Source organism: Triticum dicoccoides, chromosome 2A (assembly GCF_002162155.2).
Source record: "Triticum dicoccoides isolate Atlit2015 ecotype Zavitan chromosome 2A, WEW_v2.0, whole genome shotgun sequence".
In the NCBI taxonomy this organism is placed as follows: domain Eukaryota; kingdom Viridiplantae; phylum Streptophyta; class Magnoliopsida; order Poales; family Poaceae; genus Triticum; species Triticum dicoccoides.
In genome coordinates this window covers 27643289-27648629 of record NC_041382.1, presented here as the reverse complement: position 1 = coordinate 27648629, position 5341 = coordinate 27643289, and the positions used below count along the sequence as shown (strand labels likewise).

The following is a 5341-nucleotide window of genomic DNA, read 5'->3' as shown; positions in this document are numbered from 1 at the left end:
GTGCAGGCTACGGTGGGTGCTAGTGCCCACTCCACTGGCCCGCACAGGCACACCGGAATCTGAGGCGCGCACTGCCCTCCACGAGAGGCAACATGCAAGGGAGAGGTACAAGGCGGAGCAATCCGTGCGCTGCTACCACGGGTTGTCGGTGGAGCCCGACAAGGATGAGCGGCTCCTTGCTTGGGTCTACCGCCGGCCGCTGACGACGGTGGAGACGAACGCTCGCCGCCTACAATGGAAGAACGCGAAGGCGCTCCGACTTGCCATGGAGCAGTCGGAGCACAAGGTGGCGCAGGCAGCAACGGAGGCGACTCGAATGGCCAAGCTGAAGCGGTTGCACAACAGGGCATCCACCGCATGAAGGGGCTCATCGTCCTCTCCTACCCCTCGTCCGCCGACGGCGACGACCACAGCTCCACCTCGTCCTCCGAGAACCAAGATCCACCACTATCCGCGGATTCCGACAGCTGCGTCGCTGACCGGAAGGGCAAAGGCCAGGCAAGGAAGTGGTGATCCTGTTCCTCCTCCATTTAGATTATCGTTTTTTAGTTGTCTAAGTTAAGAACTTGTCCAACGATGAACTGTGATGATCTTTTGGATGATGTAGTCAGGTTTATGTTCATTTTGTTGTCCGTTTCAGGCGATTTTGTCCGTTGTTTGATCACGTAGAGTAGTTCATCACGTTGCATGCGTAGTATGGACATATATACAGTGCCGGATATAACGTGCGAGGATGTGAAATGTATTATTTGAGAACGCGTCCGTGGGCGTTTGAGAGTCTGGATTTGACAAGTCCGGCTGTAGATGCTCTAAGTACAAAAGTGTAGTCTTCCACGCACGCATGGTGTGTTGCCAAAACACTGAGGGTGCAGCCATTCGGAGAATCTTTGCAAACCTTGAACACTGAAACTTTGCACAATTGTACTCTTCCTCACATGTTATGTTCCCTTCGCAAAATAAGTGTTAGTTTCGAGGTAACCGGAGCACTAAACAAAAACAATGGACGTGAAATGGATCACTGAGCATGGACGCGCTGGCCAACCAACAGCCACATCCTGCAGCTGCACGATTGTGAGCAGACAGTTTATTTTTTAGATCAGTGAGCAGACAAATATAAGTATCCGGGGAAAGACCTAAGGATGTGGGCGCACGTGAACAAACTAGCTCGGCAGGCTGTCCCCAGAAAATCCGTATGTCCATGCGCGTGTCTGCCCACGCTCTTCATTGAGCTGCCAACTGCATCGGCAGATGCATGTGCGAGTTGCCAAGAAGAGACGGATGCATGTGAGCCATTTTTGGCGTGTCCCTTTTGTTAAAAGATTTGAATTCAGATCAGATCAGACAGGATATATTACGTGGAGGCATTGCTTGCGAGTTGTCCGCGGCTATTGCGTCCCTGCTGCCACGAGGATCCTCACTCTGAACATGCATGTCGATTGTGGGTCAGACTCAGTACTAGTATATATAATAACAGCTAGGTTGTGATAGGATCAAAAACCGGCCCATGTGACAACCTAGCGGAAGAGCTAGCGAGATGAGAGTTGCGGTGGTGGGAGCCGGAGTGAGCGGGCTGGCAGCGGCGCAGGAGCTCGCGGCGAGCGGTGGCGCTCGCGTGACAGTGTATGAGAAGGAAGACTGGCTTGGCGGGTGTGCCAGGAGGACCGTGGCCGTCGAGGACGGCGCCGGCCTTGTCCACCTGGACCTTTGCCCCATGGTCTTCAAGCAGGTCGGTAGTCTTTCATCCTGCATTTTATCAATGATTCGCTCATCCTATTCAATAATTTAGGGATCCTCGTCTTGTGTCATGGCAAAATCTTTTACCCCGATTAGATTCAATCAACCTGATACAAGGACAGGTTGAATTTCACTGGAATCTCAATACATCTGGTCCTTGACAGTCAACATTCACAGATTCCAGTGGATAATGACAATAAAATTTGGAAATAAAAGATTCCACCAAAAGATAACCTCGGAGGGAGTTGTGCTAACCAAAGATAACCTCGCCCGTAGCAATTGGCCCGTTAGCAAGAAATGTAGTTTTTGTACTCACAACGAGAAAATAAAATACCTCTTTTTCCAGTGCTAGTTTACGTGTTCTATGTGGTCAGTCATTCAAATAGCGTCTAAATTGTATCCGCCAACAAGTGTTGCCAACAATTTTGGTTATTGATTGGACGGTATTCTAAATAGGTTCACAACGCCGATAAGGGTGGGAGCGTATGTATTGTTATAGTCGCTTTGGCCGGGTAGAAATAATTTGGTTTGTAGTAGCAAAAACGCTTCTCCTTTCGAGGTTATTTTCCACTGCATGTACTGGCTTCATACGTGGTGTATTCTACATTGAACGGAGTATAGACCGTCGTTCAAAGCGATGTGTATGCAGTTGGAGATGGTGGTCATGGAGGTTTTTACCCAACATGGATGGCAGCATAACCTCTGGATCAGTCCACCGCCTCCTTCGAGATAGGCATAGTGTCGGTCCTATATGACTTTCCTGCTGCTGATATGTCATTTTCTATTTTTCTTTTGTCAGACCGTTGGTCTTTGGCTATGTGCATCTTAGTTGTGAAGAGGCGCGGTGTTGCTCATCATGTTATGTATCCGCTTGATGCTACATTTTGGGTTAATAAAAGCGCCTTTTATCAAAAAAAAATAAAACTACTCCCTAGAGCATGTCCAGATAGATAAATAGAAGTACTCTAGTTAGATCATCTACTTTTTTTGCGACTAATTATATCATCTAGTTGAAGTAACTTCATATACTCTATTTCATATATAGCCCACAACCAGTTAATACATAGGACCCCACAAGTAAATAATCCGACAAGAATATGATATTCTTATTTTGTCAAATACCATGTTACCGTTCCTACCTAGGAAAGGCACGTCTATTGTACTATAAAGGATAAGGCTCCTTTGACTCTGAAGGATTTCATAGCATTTTTAGAGAATTTTTATTGATCCTAATCTTAGGAGTCAAAGTACTGGAAAACATTCAACCAACTGAATTCAAAATATTGTCAAAATTAGTTTAACTAATGGAAAATATCCATATACTCCCTTCATTTCATAATTTAGTGCATATAGATTTTTTTAAAGTCAAACATCATAAATTTTGACCAAGTTTGTTGAGAAAACGATTTACATATAGAATGTCAAACATACATCATTAGAGTAATCATAAGACGTAGTTTCATATTTTATATATTTGGTACTGTAGATATGAAATATTTTCTCTGTAAAATTGATCAAAGTTGCAAAGTTTTTTTTTAAATCGGTAAGCACTACATTATGGAATGAAGGGAGTATTACAAAAAGGAAAGAAAAATTGCATGCACCTCAATATAAATTTAAAGTAATAACACGAAATGTTCACATTTAAAACCATTTTGATATCTTTATTTTTCAGTTAAAAATTTTAGAAATATTTTCTAAATTGGCTTAGCTATTGAAAAATATTTATATAATGAAAAAGTAAAAAAAATTCGTATGTTTAATTTGAAATGTTCATCTGATGTATAAAAATCCCATTATACGTTTTTATGTACTGTAAAATAGAGTTCATGTTTTTGAAAAGAGGGTTCATGTTTTTGAAAATAGTTGTCCATGCATGTATATATGAATAACAAAAAATGTAAAATGTGCACAGTACAAGAAGAAAAAAGAAAGTAAATACATAAACAAATAAAGGGAAAAATGATTGTATTTTGTTTACATAAGCTAATGTTTATGTTGGAAATGGAGTTTCACTTCTTATCATTTGTACCTATATAATGATATTTAGGTATGCCTATCATCTTAACTACTATGACTCATAACAGAATGTCTAACCTCTTAATGAACACAAAATCTCTTTTGGACATTTTAAAACATATGTTAAACTCTGATAAAAAAACATGTGTTAAACTTGTATAGTGTTATATTATGCATTGAACCAGGCAACATGCCCCAACATGATGCAATTGTTAGAGTTTCTCGGGTTGGAGATTCAAAGAACGGAGATAGCCTTCTCGGTGAGCACAAAATTGGATAATGGAAGCCAATGCTACTGGAGCACTAGCAATGGTATCTCAAGCCTTTTGGCACAAAAGAGCAATGCTTTACAGCCCAGCTTTTGGTGCATGATCCGTGAGATACTTAAGTTCAAGACTGACGTGCTCGGGTAAGCAACCCAGTCAACTGGTTATCTTGATTGACCCAAAGTTAACAACTTACTGTACATCTTTTTGTGACATGTTATGTGCAGTGCTTGATTAATTTATTGTCTGCTTTGGAATTGAAGGTACCTGGATTATTATGAAAGTAACCCTGATCTTGATCAAAATAAAACTTTGGGGCGATTTTTTCAGTCGCATGAATATTCACACCTCTTCCAAGAAGCTTATCTTGTACTATTTCGAACCAACTTACTTCCTTTTTATTTAACTAGCAATTATTTATGGATTTTCCCCTAATTTTGACTTAAAATGTTTAGATTCAACCTTATTATTGACTTTCAAATCTATTATTATTCTTGTCATTCCAAGCTAGAAAGGAGTATAATCACATTATGCAGCTGAAATTACTTTTTATATCAACATTTTATGAAAAACATCAAACTAATATATTTTCATAGAATAGTAGATATTATAGACTGCCCATGCGCTATGTTTACAATATTTAGATTGCCAAAGCTTTATAAATTTTAATATTTGCTATTTAGGAGGTCAGCAGGTTAATTTGAAACAGAGAAAAAACAAATCTAGTATGAATAAACTAAGACATGAACATAAATAGTTACAAATAACGTTGAAATATTCACATAGAAACTCAAATGTGTCACTCCTACTTAGACTCTTTATTTACCTACCGGGGTTTTCCACCAAAAATAAATCTATCTCCCCCGGAAAGAAAAAGTATTTCTAGAAATATCGACTTGAATGTTGATTTCGTGAGAAAATATAACTTAATTAATTAATGCATATGAGAAAAAAATTAGGCTTGTTATTTAGATCTGAACCCAATATTTTCTATGAATATTTTTTAAAAGAGTGCATTTCCTTTTTAATTTTTACTATTATAAACTTAGATTTTACATTTCGATAAACTAGAAAACCAATTTTATTAAGAGAACAAATGGAATATTTGACCTGCGGGATGAAACTACCTTTGTTACTATGAAATAACAAAAGGTTTGGAAGTCAATAAGAAGGTTGTTTTGGACAAATTAGTCTACAGCCAACCAGTCCATAGAACCCACTCCAGATTTTTGTTTTGGACAAATTACTATGGAATAACAAAAGGTTTTCTGATTTATGAACATGTACTTGCTTGCAATTTAATCAATTTTGGCTAGGTGTCT

General features: G+C 39.5%; 1 pseudogene; it reads left to right on the top strand.

The window, feature by feature from the left end:
- Positions 1-1509: 1509 nt before the first annotated feature.
- The window catches only part of LOC119352939, a 13416-nt pseudogene continuing 9584 nt past the window's right edge, over positions 1510-5341 (top strand).